Genomic DNA, 19,869 nt, shown 5'->3' on the forward strand with positions numbered 1-19,869 from the left:
GAATTCGTCCTAGCAAAAGAAAATTAGAAGCAATTGAAGATTATCCATTACCAACCAATATTCATCAAGTGCGACAGTTTTTGGGGTTGATAAATTATTTTAGAAAATTCATTAAATCATGTGCCATTGTTTGTAAACCCTTAACTAACTTGTTAAAGAAGGATTCTTCATGGGAATGGGATAATAGACATAAACAAGCCATAGAAATTTTAAAAACAGAGTTAAAAAACTCAACTCTTAAAATTTTTGACCCTAAATTACCAGTAATCCTATATACTGATGCTAGCCGAGATGGTGTAGGCTGTATTCTTATACAGGTAACAGACAATGGAGAAAGACCAGTTCATTTTTATAGCCGTCAAACGACTAAAGAAGAAAAGCGTTATCATTCATTCGAATTAGAATTTTTGGCAATTACAGTAGCATTACAGAAGTTTAGACATTATTTGTTAGGAATTGTTTTTAAAATCGTTACTGACTGCAACGCTGTTAGACATTCAATTACTAAACAGGAAATAAATTCACGTATCGGTAGGTGGGTTTTGCAAACTCAAGAGTTTTCTTTTGAGATAGTACATAGGCCCGGTACACAAATTCAACATGTTGATGCTCTAAGCAGAAACCCTAAACCATGTAGTAACCCCCATTTGAATGAAAGTGTGATGTCTATTACGGAATCAGATTGGCTATTGTCAGTTCAACTTCAAGATCCAAGTATATGTATTATGAAAGAAATATTAGAGTCAGGTGATGCCGAAGCGCATAAACAAACATTTAAAAACTATGAATTACTTGGTAATAAAGTGTATCGTAGAACCGACTATGGAAGGCGATGGCTGGTACCAAAACAATGCACCTGGCAAGTCATAAAATCTAACCATGACGATGTTGGTCATTTTGCAGTAGACAAAACGTTAGAGAGGATCAAAGATAAATATTGGTTTCCACATATGAAAAAGACTGTTTCTAAATATGTTAAAAATTGTTTGAACTGTTTGTATTTTAAAAATATTCATGGGAAGAAACCAGGTGAATTGTTTCCAATACCTAAGTATGCTAAGCCTTTCCATACTTTGCATATGGACCATTTGGGCCCTTTCGTAAAAACAACTCAAAAGAATTGCTATTTACTTGTAATCGTAGATGCTTTTACAAAGTTTGTATTTATTGCACCTGTTAAAAATACAAAGAGCAAGATGGTAATTATTGAACTTGAGAAAATTTTCAAAGTATTTGGAAACCCCAAAAGGCTTATATGTGACGCAGGTACAGCTTTTACTTCAAATTTGTTTATAAAATACTGTAATGATAAAAACATTAGACGTCATGTAATCGCTACCGCAATGCCCCGCTCAAATGGCCAAGTTGAAAGGTACAATCAAACAATTTTAGAAGCATTGCGGAGTATGGGAGCGGACACAGACTGTAACAAATGGGATTGTGAAATAACCAGTATCCAACAGGGTATTAACTCTACTATAAACAAGACTACTTCTGCTGTTCCAAGTGAAGTATTTTTTGGCTATAGAATTAATATGGATACTGATAAAATCCAGGCTTACGGTGAGGATGACAAAGAACACATTATTGATGTTACGTCTTTACGTAAGAAAGTTGATGATAACATAAAAAAATGTGCAGATAAACAAAAACAAGCTTTTGATTCACGAAGAAAATCTGCTCCTAATTATGTTGTGGGTGATTTGGTGTTGGTTAAAATACCTAGCCATACAAATGATGGACAGAGTAAAAAATTAATGCCTCTTTTTAAAGGTCCATTTCAAGTTACAGAAATTCTCGGTCATGACAGATATCAAGTAAAGGATATGAGGGGAGCTGAGCGGTCATCAAAACCATATAGCGGTATTTCGTGCGTGGAGAACATGAAACCCTGGGTGAAACTAGCTGATTTGAAACAGTAACATTTTGATAACAAGAGGATGTTGTCAGGTATTTATTAATATATTAAGTTACTATTTCTATCAATTTTTATGTATAGTCAAAATTGCATTATAATTTGTGTCTGGTGCATTATATTCCGAACAAATGGTTCATTAACGTAATTATAAAACTTAGTCCGTGACAAGGAATAACTAGGGTTGGCCAAAGGCATCGCCTAGAATTGATTACGAATTAAGGAGCTAACCGTTGATGGAACAGCATTGTGAATGTTATTGAATCCTTGTTCGGGTATAAGGACCATATGATGTACATGTGAGTGAACTAACCGCTGATGGATAGGTGAACTCATGTGTATAGCTAATCATGTTGAACAATTTTCATTGGTAAATGGTTAACTAATGGAAATTAAATTAGAATAGATTTCATTCTTAAACATAGTAAAGCTCATAGCCGATTTTGTTCGCAGTAATACACCAGACTAGAACGCAGTCGAGGACGACTACGTGTGCAGGACAGCCGGATGTTGTCGCCCTCAATGACGTCAACATTTGAAACGAGTGGAAGGGGAACAAAATATAAAAGTGGCTACATCGAGACTGGGGGATTCTCACTTGAGCAGTCGGACGGAACGGTCGAATAAGAAAAATATTGGTATCTATAAATAATAATAACGTAAGTAAACTCTTAACTTTATAAGTGTGTTAAGTGATTCAAGACGTGGAGAAATAATTATATTAAAATATATATTGGTCAAATAAAAAGTTAAGTAAGGATAGATTGTGCTACTAATATTAATTAAGAGTGAGTTTTGTGATTAGAAATAATTTAGTGTAACTATAATTATAACGGTGGAATAAATATGTGTGTGTTAATATATTTGTTATTATTTCAGTTGAAGTTTGATTTAATATGGGCTATTGAGGACCATACTAAGTATTTCATCTATTTATTGTTGTTATAGGGCTTCGCGGCTTCGCAACTCCGAACAAAACCAGATACATGAAGAGATGAGAGAGAGAGCTGTGGGTAAGATGGATGGACAAACAAAAAACTGATGACTAGTATGCAGGTGTTTTGGATGTTATGTCTGTTGAATAATATGTGTCTATATATAAATAAATAAATAAAACAGAATAAAGGAATCAAACTCAGGACACTGCGCCATGGAGTTTGTCAAAACACCTACCTAAAGGTTTTTTTACCATTTCATCCCGGAATTCCCACGAAAAAAGAGCATAAAAGAGCAGCTTAGCATAAAATCGTAATCATAATGATGACATGAAAAAAGATTACATAAATATCTATAAAGTGAACTCATCCTTGAACTTGCCAAAAAATTTAATAAACAAGGTTCAAATGGTCCCGTCGTCAACTTAACTTCAGCTTTGATGTCTAACGACATAAAATTTGAACTAATGAATGCCAAATGAGAGAGTAAGTGCGACCATCATATCATCTTTCAGCACAAATGACTGTCATTTTGTGGAAATTACCTTTGATGTCTCAAATGGACGAATTTAGCAGTTATTTCGCTGGTTATCGTAAAAGAACACGTTTCTTACAAACGTTTATCTGTTTTGTGTTTTACATTGATTAGATACATTACGGAATTTGGAGCTGTATTCATGCTAATTTTATATATTAACTGACATTTAGGTTGATTTTATTTAATGTAACATTGAGCCTTAACCTATTGCACGCACGCTACGGTTTTATTTGTGTTCAGTAAGTGTTGGTGGTCAATCGATGGCTCATCTTCTCGCCTTTCCCGAGTGCCCTAACACCTGTACACTGCTGACTTGATGGTAGCTTCCGATAAAGCCATCGAAGTGGCTCGGTTCTGGCAAAAATATATTTAGCACACAATAGCCGAGCGTTGTTGATTTGCCATCGACACGCAAAGAAGAAGTTGTTTGTTGGGTGTGTGGTATGCAGGAAGGTTTATTCTATTCTATTTACACCAAATGAGCGAATGCTCCTTCTATCTCCACTATGGTGGCTAACCAAAGACTGGTTACGTGTTATGGTTGGTTATCCATGTTCGTGGCCAGGCTATATAGCCATCAATACAATGAATGTTCACTCGCTTGGTATATATGCACCTTCATAGGCATAGCTGGAATAAAGGCTATTATAACGCAACCACGATTTGTATGAGATCCTTTTTTCCCCATCCATAAGGAACAACGACAACACTCAAGGGGCACACTAAGCACTAATCTTGTATCGCGAGTATAATGGACATAAACACCCAGAAACGTTGACACACATCTGTTACAAGTACACATATTTGTCCGCGCTGGGAATCGAACCCGCGATCTCCAGACAGCGGACGGGTGTGGTGTCGCCACGGAGGTCGTTCAGGAGTAGTAACAAGGAAGGCCAGTCCCAACCAGTGGGGCTCATAACGACGATGATGAAGTAGAATAAGATGATCAAAGTCAAGGTCTAGTTTCACTTGGTATCACAGCAATCACTTAGACGAGCACTTACTAACGCGACAAATCACGCGAGCCAGACCATTTGTCTTCTGGGATTTAGTCGCTATATTTATTGTTCTGATATTTGGACGCTGTGCTTTTGTCAGATTTTGCAAGATATACAATTCGAAGTAACGAAATATTTATTCATAAATTATACCTTTAGGTACAAGCACTTTATCACGTCATATTCTCGACAAAACTTAATTTACCTTGGTTAATTTACCCAGGGTAATTTAGTAGACTTAATTTGTGTTAAGTCACTTTAATATATGAAGTATGTTGTAATTACATCGGTTTTTTAAAACATTGAGCAAGATACAAAGTTCTAACAGTTTTGGTCTCTATTTGGCCCGAACAGTTTACGATGATTTGTTTTAATTTTTTTTCCAGTAATAAAACACGTAAAATACCTATATGGTCAATAACATACGGTAACATATTCTTATAGATAGGTATTATTAAATGCTTATTTTAGCAAGTGAGTGGAATCGCAAATAAAAAAAATGTGATAGTCATGTTTTTTTGAGTAAAATTACCTAGTTCTGATATTCTTATGTAATATTCATTACGTGGAATGAAACACATACAACAACTTTCTTGGGATTATTAATAGAGTGGTTTGCCATTGCCTTCTCCATTTCACACACAAGTTAATAATAATCAACCAGTGTGCAGGTTTCCTCACGATGTTTTCCTTCACCGGAAGCAAGTGGTGGTCGATGAAAACTACTATATATGAGTCAGATTTGTATACAAACTCATGTGGCACGAGTAGGATTCGAACCTGGGACTTTTCGATCCACAGGCGGGTGTCTTAACCACCACCGCCACAGCAGACTACGGCAATCCAATTACCTTTAGACTCCCTGTCTACTACTAACAAATATACTAAGAAATATTTTTTAATTTTCTCAAGTACACGCCTAATTGAAATATTAAACTCAATTAACAGGGTAATCAGAAATTCCATCAGATTAATAACAACGCGGTTCAGCTTTCTGGTTATATAAATCTTTATCTTGTTTCTGATCATGAAATAATTAATGATCAATTTAATGCCTACTTTGACGCAGGATTTATTTCAACCATTGTTAATTATAAAAGGCTTTTGCTCATATCCGCCAATGTTCATGCACACATTTGTATATTTGCTGTTTTTTAAGTGCAATAATTATATTCTTTCTCATATTACCAGTTTCTTCCTCAAAGTGAAAATCAAAAGAATAAAATTTCTAAGAAGACGTTCTGCACGGCACTTTGCCATATCAAATTTTAAATCGTACTTGTCAAAGCTAAAACTACTATCAGGTATAACTATTCGGAACGAGCACTGCAGAGAAGAAATTCTGTAAGAAACTAATTTATAAAGTACTACCAGCCCGCCCCGGCTTCGCTCGGGTAAAATAGATAGACCAAACCGGTCTATCTCTGTGCCAAATTTCATTACAACCAGACCCAATTTAAATATATATTATTTAAATTTATTATATTGTGTACATTTTTAGGCGCCGCACATCTATTTGTCCTATGGTTATAGCCGGAATAATGGTTTTATCATTAAGTTCGCATGTTTTTACTTGGAACAAAAAAGTTTACAAATTGTTACAGATATGCAAATCTTTTTTTTATATATGGGAGAAAAATAATTGGGTCGAATCCCAATTAATATTATACATGGGAAAGTAAGTTTGTTTGTTTGTTCGTTAGTTTGTCATTCTATCCTATTCACGCGTTATCACTCAACCAATCTTCTTGAAATTTCGTATATATATAATTAAGAGTATGGAAAAGGACATAGGAAAAAATATTGTTCCCGTGGGATTTGCGAAAAGCCTATATTTTATTATAAGTGGCGCCAAATATATACACTAGATGGCGCTGTGTGTATTTTACATGCGCTATGGATATTTTAATTCAACTATCCCAATCCCATTGTAATACGAAGAAAAAACTGTTCCCGAGGGAATTTAAGCGGGCGAAGCTGCGGGTAAACAGCTAGGAATAAATGAAAAAAATATTATATTCCGGAGCTAGAAAATCTAATAACTTAAATGGGACGTCTAGGGCGACGTCTGGTTTCGTATTTAAATTGGCTCGTCGTTTGACCCGCGTAATTAAATTCCTAGGATTACGCTGCATCTAACGATGCAGGGAAATTGCTTGCACTCCATTTATTATATGCACTACTCGTAGCTGAGCGTAAGAATTAGGAAGGAAATGATATCTCTGGTCTATGGGAATAATTGAAGTAATATAAATATTTTATATAAGGACGCATACGGATAGGTTTTTTCCTGAAATTAGTCTTTATAGCATGCAATATTAAAATAAAATTGAATATGTATAATTTTAATTAAATGAAAATGAGCATAAAAATCGGACGAACAAAAAAAAACTTCTTCTATAAATTTCTATTGGCTTATACCATTCCTAATTCTGTGATTACTACAAATAATTAAGAATAATGAATTGTTGTAACATCCCAACAGCTAATATGTTAGCCGATTCGTTTTCCTCGTAACTCCCTATGAGTATGTGTGATTTGTTTATTGAGAACTTCTAGGTACAAATGTTGTTCGTCGTTCGATGATTCATTTAATTCTAAAATGTACATAGATATCAAAAATATTCTTAATAAACTTACGAGTTTTGACAAACCATTTTCACCTAAATAAGGACAATGAGATGCCTTTACACAGCTACTAAAAAGAGTATGTGTTATGTTTTCAGAAATCCCGAATGTAAGTTTTTCATGCAGTGTTAGGTACACAAACTTCGCCTTTTCTTACAAGTCTTATTATGTAAATAATACTTGACAAAACCTTATATTTATAAGACCTTAGAGTAATATAAATATACTTCATAGGAACTAGCTTTATGCGAAAGCGGAACAGACCAGATTTTCATACAAATTTTCACCCCCATTACAGTTATTTAGAAGTTGATTTTTGAGAAAAAAGCAGCCTATGTTTGAACAGGGTTCTTTAATTATATGCACACCAAATTTCATCAAAATCGGTCCAGCAGTCTAGCCGTTAAAGCAGAAAAAACAGACAGACTTTCGCATTTATAATATTAGTATGGATATTATGATGAAAGTAAAAACATATATATACCGAAAATAGATTCACCAAGGGCATAATTAAATTTTGTATTCCAATAACCTTATTACGTTTCCTTCGAAGCATTTCACGAGAATTGCTACAAAAAATGATACGCTTTTCTGAATACTTCATTTATTTTCGTAATTCTAATTCTTCGGGTTCAATTCGTTTCGGAGAAACGAAAACGAAGAAAGAAAATACAAATAATATAATGTCTACATGTTATGCAGGAGTTTCTTCTATTCATTATAATAAAACTGTATGTAGACTATGTCTGTACATAGGAGATATTAAAGAAAAATAATTATGGGGGCTTTTATGGGAATAAGAAGCCAAAACATTTATTAAATAGTTTTATCTGACTATACGTTTGTTCGCACATCACGCAAAAAGTACTATATGGAGTTTGATACGGTTTACACATTCTAATAGCGGATGCGGTCTAAATTACAATCTTGTGTAGGTTTAATCGCGATACGTTGATAAGAACCCCAGATATTGATAATAACGGACGCACGAAACAAACGCGGACGAAACCGCGGGCAAAAGCTAGTAGAAAATAAAACATTGACACAGCAGATATTAATGACTAGTAGTTGATTGAATATCATCTATTTATCAACTAGTTACAATGTAGAAAGATTTTTATGGTATTTAAATTATTCTCTGCGGCAGAAACTCAGTAACAAAATAGTTTTATGGGCGCAACAGTACAATGAATGGACAATTATAGTTTATCCGCTAAGTTCATTAATAACTCTAGAATATTTATCTGTTTATACGTAAGAGAGGTACTCCAGTCAACTTTGTCGTTGAGACAAAATGGCCTAGTTTGCGCATTTCTGTCCAGGTTAAAGTTAAGGTCAAAGTTGGCTGGTCCAACCTACCCCTTGTAAAATAATACTGTAACATCTTATATCACGTACATTTATGCAAATAAATAATTTGTATTGTAAAAATCAATTTTTTTCTTTCAACAGAGATCAATAGGATCCGATGAGTGTTTTGCGTGTTATTTGGTTTTATATCTCCTAAAGTAAGAAACATGTTAGCATTTGTTAGTAGGGTTTAGAGCATTCTTTTTTAACTATTAAAAGACAAACAAACACTTCAGATTTAGTGTGTTTATTTTCAAATGAACCATTCATGTGGCTGTTCCAAGAACGCAGCTAAAAAGTTATATAATTCACGAGTGAAGCCATTACAGTTAGACGCAAACCACTGAGTTAAACTACTAGATAAGTAAATAGATAAGATACTGCTATATAATCTACATACTATAAATTAATCTAAATACAACAAATAAATAGTATATCAATCTATATGTTAAAGGTTTTATCTCTCCGAAAGTTGCCTAGTACTTATGACATTCACGGGAGGATATGGAGCGGTCTAGCGGGCGGGAACCACACTCCGCATAATTTAAAGTCAAATTCAAAATTCTTAATTCAATTACGTCAATATACGTCAAAAAAATTACCTACTTAAACTAAGTCTACTGCCGACTTCCAAAGCGCAGGTGAAGAAGAAGCGGCGCAACAAACTTCACCGCGGCCTTTTCTCCAAAGACGTCAATTATAAATGTAGGTCTTATACATATATTAGGAATAAAAAGAACAAGATACATCATTATATAAAAATGTCAAAATTTAAATAAAATAAAAAATGTATTTTCAATAAAATTATTGGAAATTGTATTAATTAAAAAGGTAAATGTACAAAGCGTACGTAATAATTATATCATAAATCAATTACATATGTTATGAGGATACTGCACCATGCTTGGGTCAAACATGCTTATCGTTGAAATAACCATAAAACTTGTAATATGCCTTTTTACAAAGTACATACCTACTTTCAAAAACTTTATGAAATTTCAAAAAAATTCATAGAGTAGAAGCTGTAACAGTTTTCAATTCAATGATCTCCCATTCTTGTAAGAATTTTTATCTTTCCGTCGGGGAAGGCGGGCTGTCGGGTTATTACAACATTTTTAATATCATCCGTCCATGATGCAATCGACTGTACAGTCAACAGCACATTAACCTATCCTAGTTCGATGCAAATTCTCTGCGCTAATAGAGGTTCATACAGGGTAATTTCATGTGTTGCTTACCTAGTCAACCGTTATGAACCTATACTCGTATGTAACACAAGAGCTAGCGGTGGTGGTCCGTCCGTCTATGATCGAAACGCCTCAGGTTCGAATCCTAGTCGTGCCACATGAGTTTGTATATACTTAGTAGCTTCCGGTGAAGGGACAAAAATACAAACAGTTAAAAGACAAGGAAACCTGCTGGTTGCCAGTTTAAGTTCAAAGTGTGTATGCGGCTACTAGAACGCAGGTAGTTGTAAAAGTTATGTCAGATACCTTTGGGCGACTTGACAGGGTAACAGATCGGTCTACAAGTTAGTTCGACTTAGCTAGGCCATTTTACGTAGCTTAGACTTAGTGAAAAACTGGCGCAATTATACGAGCGGTGATGGACAATCGGCTTTACGTCATAAACTAGTAAAGTCACGTCATTATTTTACAACGATGTTCTTTGCATTTGCGAGAGATTTCGAAACAATGTGATTACTCTGTTTCTGTGGCACTCGACGCAGCGCACTAACTATATTCACAAATTACGTCACTAGTGCAAGCGGTGCCGGGGTTAATACTATTATTTTACACCGCAGGAATTGATGGCCAATGTATATACTGCACTTATGCCTCCAGTAAATGAGGTTTTATATGAAACTGAATATTTATTTTTATATTGTTGGGAGATAAAACTTTTATGGAACTGTATTTGTCAGTGGAACTAGTGAGAAAGATGTTATTTTCTTATTAAGTGGGAAGAGGTTTTTTTTTTATTTGGGTTCAAAATTCGGGTAATTTGGAGTATCTTTTGATACTCGTCAAAGTAAGTCGTCCATCTAACTAAATTACCACACACAGAAGGTTTATATCAGGGTCAGGTTTATCTGCTTCCGACTGTACATTAAAATAAATTAGATCGAAATAATGTATTAGGTATATAATTCTCATGGAGGGTTGACGTCAAGCAAGCGGCCGGTTAAATAAACCACTGCAATCTCCAAAATTTTAATGGTTTATTTTTTACGTTTCGTGGCGTCACAGCCCCGAAAACAACGGGGCACATGAAGATGAAAAAGAGAGAATCACGTTAGTATCCAAATATCCTTATTCTTACATATCCACTGCCGCGTCTGTCTGTTCGCGATAAACTTAAAAACTGATGCATGGATTTTTATGCGGTTTTCACCAATAGATAGTGTTTTCAGAGGAAGTTTTAGGTGTATAATTTATTATGTTTTTACACGAGCGAAGCCAGGACGGGCCGCTAGTATTTTATAAAATCTTTTCATCCGTATTTTGTAACGTCACACGTAAAGACGCAACAATAAAAAATCCAATTTATCTGGATTCACCGTCTAGTGCTGTCAGCCTTTAGAATTCCCCACAAAAGCCATTCAGTTTGCTTCCTGAGTGAGAGTGACATCGTAAAATTGGAGATAGAATTTTCGATTTGTGCGCTAATATCTATACATATAATAAAATGTAAGTGGGATATGCCTGTACATATTTAGGAGATATTAAAGACAAATAAACAAGAACAAGATGACTAAGCGAAAACATTTTTTTTTAGATTTTTTGTCCGTCAGTCTTCCTGTGTAACGTTCCTGCTTGTATAACGATAACGTTCTTCTAAAAACTCGTGCTAACCCCTAGCCATTGATTAACAAGTCCTTGTTTTCATCGACGAGGCCAATGGTCATCTGTCCCTAATCCAAGTATGGCTTCAGGTCCGGCTCGGCCATGGCTCGGTAACTATCGATTTCCGGAGTCAATGTGACTGAGCTATTTGTTGAATACATACAAACATACACATACAGTATCACGTTTATCTCTTACGGGGTAGACAGTGCCAAGGGCCAGGTCGTAAGGTGCCCTCTATTGTGGATGATTTTATTGAGATAGCTGAAGCTGACTCATGCGTCAACTCGTGAACGTTTGCTGACGGGGGAACTGTCGTTTATTTAAAGTTCATTTGGTCAAGAAAAATTATAATCTATTTTTAAAAACACTCGATCACAAACACAATATGTTTCCGTATACTTTTTGACCATTACTTACATTTTGTATTTGAAAAAGTGATCTTGGTTGCTTCCGTGGCTGTAACGCAGCGAATCTCGGGATCATCGTAAATAATAACTGTATAGGAAAACCGTAATGAAAAAAAAACAAAGCCGTTTTGTCCAAACTGGAATTGGTAAACATAATATTGTTTTATATAACGAAAATAGTTGCATTTGGTGCACCAAAGAGACTTCAAAGCCAAATTTGTTGGGATATCTGGAGTTATACGGAATTTCAGACAAACATAGCGTAATAAACAATAATATTATTATTATCTTTTGCGGTGACATTTTATTGTTTTCTACTTTATGATCTTCGAAGCGATTATGGTCCAGTGGTTAAAACCGTCCGCTTGTGATCGGAAGGTTCCAGGTTCTCTCGTGCCACATTCGTTTTTATTACTAATCTGACTCATGTGTTAGTTTTCATAGACCACCACTTGCTTCGTGAGGAAACCTACCACTGGTTGTCAGTTTAAATTCGTAATATGTATGCGGCTACTTGCTACAAGATGTAGTTGGACAGATAGTCGTTAAAGTCATGTCAGATGCCTTTGGGCGACTTGACAGAGACTTGATAGATGTATTGTAATTGTTGATTTAGTAAGTACTTTGTACAACGGAGTACCTACTAATTCCATGAGTTTGTCATAGTCAGATTAGCAAAATAAAACAACTGTTTAGTCAACCTGTGCACTGGTTGATTAATAGTTTACTTGCAACTAATATGTCATTATTGGTAAATGTCAGATGTCTATAGGTTACCTGACCAAAGCTGACATCACAGCCATATGATATGAAAAAATGACAATGATAATCGCACAGATCAAAAAGAAAAGTAAAGATTTACTACAACCATGCTAAAAAGAGAAAATATTATTCATTATATAATAAACTCAAAAACCACTAAGTCGATTTTGCTGACATTTAGCACAGAGATGGATGAAACCTTTAGGAGTAACATAGGCTAATTTTCATTACGGTATTACCTGAGCGAAGCCATGATGGGACGCTAGTCTGAAAATATTTAAGTTAAATCTTCCGATTTTCTGATTCAACTGATATTGTACCTAAAATACGAGTATGGTACTAAATGTCCATTTGAGTGAGTATTTTGTATTATTCTCGAAGAATTCTATTTCAGTGCCCTATTGAAGGGCAATTATGCGGATAAACTTGCGTGAATGGACCGCTTTATTTGGAACTTTGATGAATTTTAAGACTCTAGAAATGACAGTTTTACTAGTTGTAAATTATTGCGATAGTTACCGCAAAAAATTACCATACATATATTGAAACTAACGTTTACTTGCGGCTTCGCCCACGTTAATTTAAATGCTAGAGAGACATGACTTTCATACCAAGTTTCACCCACAATTAAAGTATTTTGGGGGTTGATTTTTGAAAAAAAAAGTAGCCCATGTTGGAACGGAGTTTTATGACTGGTTTACATACCAAATTTCATCAAAATCGGAACAGTCAGACAGACTGACTTTCGCATTTATAATTATTAGTATGGATATGGAAACGTATGGATATTTATTTTTGTCCGCAAAACAGTACGCCTATTTCAAATAATATCACAAAAGCACAGACAAGAAAATCGGAGCAGATAATAAGTCCTCTAGTATATTTCCTTCGCGACCTCGCCCGAGGGTAAAGTTATATAAGTGGCCCAGTCTGACTTAGTTCTTTAACTTGTGATCGAGTGGTTACGAGCACGGGCCAAATATAGAAAAGGAGTAAATATCAACTTGTGCATTGCTACAACGAAAGATGCAAAGACGTTACGTAAAACAGTGATCGTCTGTGAACAGAGCGACTAAATTTAGGGGCGGTGCCGTGGCCGAACCGCTCACCCCACTCGTCTGCCTCAGCCCCGCGTGTACAACTTTTGTTAGACAAATAACTATACGGCGTCTCTTTTTTGTTTTTGGTTCGTGGTTGCAAGACATTTTTTCATGTTATTGTCTGTGTCATTATAGTGAATATTGTAACGCAGAATGATTGTCCCTGCAATGTCAGTTGGAATAGGTTTGCCCTCTCTCATTCACCGATAACATGATGATGCAACTACTCCGTTCTGACGTGGATAAAATGAGATTTTAAAGCGCCTCATAAACTATATGGCTACGATCATTCTCGTCTTTGGCTGTCCAACCAATAGGTGGCTATATCCTGTCACAGGTCATTGATAGACTTTTTATAGAATGATCATTTGGTAGACGCATTTTTTCGTTTCGAGCTACGTTTTTCTTTGGATCTCCTCACATAACGCACTTTTATCAATTTCATTGATTGATTTTAAGCTGAGAAATCAAATAAAATGAAAAAAGGTATGGCCCTAATGCGAGATGATTCTAAGAAAAACCAAGAATAATCTATTTAACATAAAATCAATGACATTGTCACTTCTCATCTTATCGAGTCGCGATAAATATAATCTTGACAGACTTTTCCGCTCGATTCAATGCTTTGATGTTCACATGTCTATAAATAAAAAAGAGACGTCTTAATTATACAGACGTTAGGATCGCGGACGTTTATGGTTTTAGACGTGATGTCGAAATGATAATGTGTTGAACGTTATGAATTCATGTGTAAGTAATTAAATTACAATAAATATACACGCCAATGTTTCAAAAGATATTTTCCGCTTGGCTGTTTTTAGACAAGATTATCAAAGGTTTTTTTATTTAATTCTATGGCACAGTCACGGTATACCTAGACCTTTCTTAAAGATTTAGACAAATCTAATGATACGGTTATGATTTGATTATGAGAACTTTTACTTTACGTGTGGTTCCGCCTTAAAATGGACCCGGTCATATCATCCGGTGGATATCGTATCGAAGCGAAAAAGGACACATAACCTTTATAGCTGAAAGACTACAATAGCATTTCCAAGGAGCCGGTTGTATAAACAGCTGAATCATCAAAAATTTAATGTCGTATTTTTAATGCTGATCGGAACACGCGAGGAAGAAAGAGAGACAAGATATCTACGAAGTCGTGATTTTTAACTGATACATAGAAAATAAATATTTGTGTCAACTAATATCGTTATACGGAAATTTTCTGAAATATGTTTTTTTAGGGTTCCTTATTCAAAGAGTAAAACAGATTATTACTAAGACTCCGCTGTCCGTCCGATCTATCTGTCCGTTAGACACCAAGCTGGATCTCGTGAGACAAATTTTAACTATTGAAATTTTCACAGACGATGTATTTCTGTTGCCGCTAGAGGGCCCTGCTACAATGAATCCTACTAATATTATAAATGCGAATATGATATATGTATGTTTGTTTGTTACTCTTTCACGCAAAATGTACTGGATCGATTGTTATGAAATTAGGTACCCGGGTAGAATATAATCTGAAATAATACATAGGGTATATTTTATCCCGAAATTCCCACGGGAGCCAGCTCCGGGCGCAGCTAGTGTTATATATATTCCGTTTGTATAGCCATGGTACGGAACCATTCACGCGCGAGTAAGACTCGCACTTGATCGGTTTAAATTTATTACATTTTTGTAAAATTATTATAATTACGTGGTGACGTGACAGTGATAAGATTCTTCAATTTACTCAACTGCGTCAATAATGTGGTGCGGTTTTCCTTTACCTCCATTAGTATTTGATTGCATCATTTCTTCTATGGTTTTATCCACATTGATGCAACTTATGTACAGTCAACTGCACGTCACGTCACCATTTTAATATTTAGTCAGTCACGGCAATTTACTTTAAGAAATGTTATTAATATCATGGCGAATTCACTTACTACGAATACGTGTGTATAATTTATTTTATTTATTTATCTTTTTCCTCGTAAATTTGTGGTAAACATTAAATAACAACACGTGGCCTTGAATAAAACCACTTCATATCATCTCGCGGATGTAGTACTACGCTTCTTCTTCATAGTATTCCTCACGGCTGAGGGTCGTGGTCATTAGGTACGTGGAATTAAACACACATAACGACCATCTTGGCATTATTATTAGAGTGGTTTGCCATTGCCTTCTCAATTTCACACACAAGTTGATAATAAACCAGAGTGCAGGTTCCCTCAAGATGTGATCCTTCACCAGAAGTAACTAGTGTTCGATGAAAACTACTACAAAATAGTCAGATTAGTATACAAACTCATGTGGCACGAGTGGGATTCGAACCTGGAACCTTTCCGTTCAGTCTTACCATCATTACACCACATCTTCACCGTACTAAGCTACTAAAGTATAAATAGAATTGACAGCTGGCATCGACAGCATTCTCAAAGCAGGTTGACATCAGACTGGCAGCTGTGGCTTTGATCATAAATTTAAGTACAAGTATATTTTACGCGGGCTTTTAGGCGTTACAAACGAAAAAGAAACGTGACATGCGAGAATGAGACAGGCTATCTATAGTCTCGCTTCTTTCAGCTATTTGCTAGGCAGTTTACACGTCGAACCCAAATAATACCTGCTGTTTATCTCTACACTGTATGCTTAGTCTTGACGTCAAGTGAATGTCAATATTGTAGTGACAATTACTATATATGTACTAGTCTTTATGTATTTGGGTCAAGACCTAAAAAGCCGAAGAGAAAATCTGTCATTAAGCTGAAGATATTATAAATTATCTATTTGTTTGAATTTACAGAATATTAGCCTAATAAAATCCTTGCTTTGCGGTAAAGCGTAATAAATTATGCACCTAAGGAATCATTCATCTATTTGTGAAACCGTCATGAAAATCCGTGCAGTAGTTTTGAGTTGACGACGACTTTGTTTTATAATATGTAAGGATAAATTGTGAATTAGGTACAGTCAACAGCACATCAAGTGACCCTGCATGTCGAAACTCTATGGAGCGGTAATAGCGGCGAGTTTGCAATTAAATTGGAGAGGTTAATGTGTTGTCGACTGTACTTCAGGTACCATTTAAAAGGGGTGCCTAATTAATGTCAAAAAATGTGTGTGAATAAAGATTCGTTCGCCTTGGTAGGTTCTTTACGCCTTTTTGGCAATAAAAAGTACCTTGTTAAGTTATATTGTTGTGGAATTTTGTTATAAATTTTAGGTGCTATACATACAATACTTTACTTCAATAATGAGTAATGCCATTTTGGAAGGTACCTTTAACGTTTTTTAAAGTTTTCGTGTAGATTCTGAGTTGCAATCTATCCGTGTGTCAAATTTCATCTAAATCCTCTCTGTAGATTTTGCGTCAGAGTTATTTTTATAAATGAAAAAATACTCTAAAAAATATTGCCTTTTATCAATGTAAGTGTTTGATTGATCATTGACATGGTGTTATCTTAAGTTATTTCTTTGAAGTTCTACAAGGAAATGTAACGATGCAAGTTTCTGGATTCGTGATAACACATTTATCATTAGTAGATTTGCTTTCGGTTACATCCTTGGATGTTAAGCCACAAAGCACATTGCTCGAAGCCCACTTAAGAACAAACTTGACGCTTCAGTCATAACTCGGTCGGCTGCCTGACGTCATCCCTCTTTGGCAAAGCTTTTTGCCTCGTTAAAAGAGTGTCTCCAGAGGACAATTACAAAATACAACTGTTCCCTAAGGAATAGTTTAATAATTTGGGTATTATAACGAGCAATTTATACAATTCAATTAACTAGACACGAATCGAAAATGGAGGCAAAGTAAATACCTATCCAAAACAACAGCAATAATATTATCTTAAGACTTGATATGAAAACATTGATAATTTGAGAGTAGATAGTGGAGATAAACCTTGATATCTATCTACCTACCCTCTTCAAGGAGTTAAGCAAGAAATTTTCATATAATGTAGATTCGAGAAAAATCTCCACAATAAAAAATTAAAGTTTTTAAATATGTTTATAACCACAGCACGTCAAATACACATTATTTATTACGCGATTTTATATTTGCAGGGTTCCGTACAAAAAATATAAAAACGGAATCCTTATCATCTGTCCGCCCGTCCGTTTGTTACAGTTAATTTGCTCCGAATCTACTGGACCAAATCAGGTGAAGTTTGGTGTGACCATACAATTTCAACTAAGGCTGATTATCGCGGGGTAAATTGGAAAATTAAAATAATATATATTGCAAACCTCATTGTGACATTATGCCGAATAAAAGAGCTCGTAATGAAGATTTCAAATATAGTTTTTTATTATTATAAAATAAGCAGTTTCGACAATTTATTATTAATAATTTCGAGAAACCCTGAATAAATGGCGCTAGTATGAAAAAAATACAAAATATTCATTGCTTGTAGATTACAGCAAAACTTATAAGAATTCTATAAATTGTACGTAGGACGTAACCCTCTTCACGCGAGTTCAATTCGCACTTGACAGTTTTTATTTTTTGTTGTTGACTCCGATATTGTGACGCAACAGAATTCACCGTTATACAAGCTCTATATAAATTATTGTTTTTGACATCGGAAAAGGTATTTAATTTCACTCGTTGCAAAATAGCCAATCCCAATCCCGATAAGAAACGACGCTCACATTTTCCTTTGTCTGCCTCCTAATAAGCTAGCTCTTGGTCTTCTTGGCTCCTTCCCTTTATGCCTTGATAAGGCACTTTTTATCCCGATTATCCCATGAGAGAAGACCCCTATTTATATATAATTTTATTTTGATTTTTGGTGATTTTATTATCACACGAAACCTGAGCACCCTGAACACCACGCTTTTTATTACAAGTCTTAACATTGTTAACAATTTTTGAAAAAGATATCAGAGACTGGATCGAAAGGTCCCAGGTTCGAATCCTACTCATGCCACATGAGTTTGTATACCAATACCTACATAGGAATAAGTTGGTAAAGATGCCATGTTATTACCTATTGACCACGAGGTTGATAAACCTTTTGGAATATATAGTGAAAACTGCATCGAAATCCATTTGTAAAAGAAGCTTAGAAATAGCTGAAGTACTCGGATGCGACTTTGTTGTATACTATGTAGTGATGTTAGTACTTAATAAATAAATGCGAAAGTATGTATGTCTGTCACGCTTCTGTAAGTTATATGTTATGTCAAACATAGCCTATCGCCTTTAAAATTCATCAAAATCAGCCAACGGTTCGAAAGTTATCGCGTTTCAAACATACATACACAAAAAATGTATTTGATTTGTAGACCTTGCTCGCTTCGCTCGCTTCGTCAATGAGAAATGGTTAGGACCGAAATTTCTATATATTTCAATCTAAATATTTGTCAATTTCAAACTTAAGTATATTGTACAGAAAATAGCACTATTTTCAAGTATCTATACTTATGTTTGATGTGCACCTCTGATAATACTATTCATTGTTTTTTTACAGCTTCTTACTGAAGTGTACCTAATCTTCGAATATATTATTTACAACATTAGATTTATATGGTTTATTATCGAATACTAGGCAATAGATTTGGGACAGTAATAATGTTTTCTTCTCAAAAATATACAATATTCTTCAGCGGGATAATCTGTATTTAATTTGAAAATCAATTACGAAAATCACTATCCATAAACAAAAACGTTACATAGTAGCTAAATAAATAAAAAAATATCTTTTAAAAAAGAGCAAGTTCTAAATCTACAAAAGCAAAAAAAAAATCTCAAAGCGAAGCCGAGAAAAAAAAACAATAACACAGACGTAATACTTACAGTTGAATTTTTCTATTTAACCCTCAAACGTATCTTGTTTCAGTGGCCGTATCGACGCGCGCTGGTACGAAAACAGTCCAATTCAGGTGCGGCGATGACGTCACAGGAGTAAAATATCAAAACACTAAACCTTAAGAGGTTTTCACTCGCGATTTAATTGAGGAATGGATTTTCCTTGCGGCACGCGATTAGAGGGAGCGGAGTGCGCGAGAGGCGTACCCTCTCGTTGCCGGTCGGAGGTATACTAAAGGCAGGCTTGAGGTTTACCGGGCGAATGCCCCCGCACGCCTCCCGCTACACCGCCCGCCCAGGCCTGCGGAATACTCGAGTACTGAAAACTGAAACAGATTAGCTCTTATTTAGTCTATTTTTTATTCAACAAATGCGTTTCACAATGACAAAAATTCTTTATTTTCATATTATTTCGGAATTATTATTAAACAACCATAGAATAGATTGTATTTTTTTACATCTTCCTTATTTAAATGCTGTGTTTAAATTTCATATTATAATTCATATGATAATCGAAAATTCTCTACATAAGACCGGCCAGACAAAAATAAATAGACACTTTACAGCTTCGC

General features: G+C 35.1%; 1 protein-coding gene across 2 annotated transcripts in view; it reads right to left on the reverse strand.

The window, feature by feature from the left end:
• Positions 1-19,537, reverse strand: part of LOC128680630 (cGMP-specific 3',5'-cyclic phosphodiesterase-like) — a 67,474-nt gene extending 47,937 nt beyond the window's left edge. For both annotated transcript variants that reach the window (XM_053763904.2, XM_053763905.2), the window contains exon 1: positions 19,286-19,537. The gene's annotated coding sequence lies outside the window, so the exon portion shown is untranslated. The remainder of the gene's footprint in view (positions 1-19,285) is intronic.
• Positions 19,538-19,869: the final 332 nt, after the last annotated feature.

The sequence above is a fragment of the Plodia interpunctella genome, chromosome 24 (assembly GCF_027563975.2).
Source record: "Plodia interpunctella isolate USDA-ARS_2022_Savannah chromosome 24, ilPloInte3.2, whole genome shotgun sequence".
In the NCBI taxonomy this organism is placed as follows: domain Eukaryota; kingdom Metazoa; phylum Arthropoda; class Insecta; order Lepidoptera; family Pyralidae; genus Plodia; species Plodia interpunctella.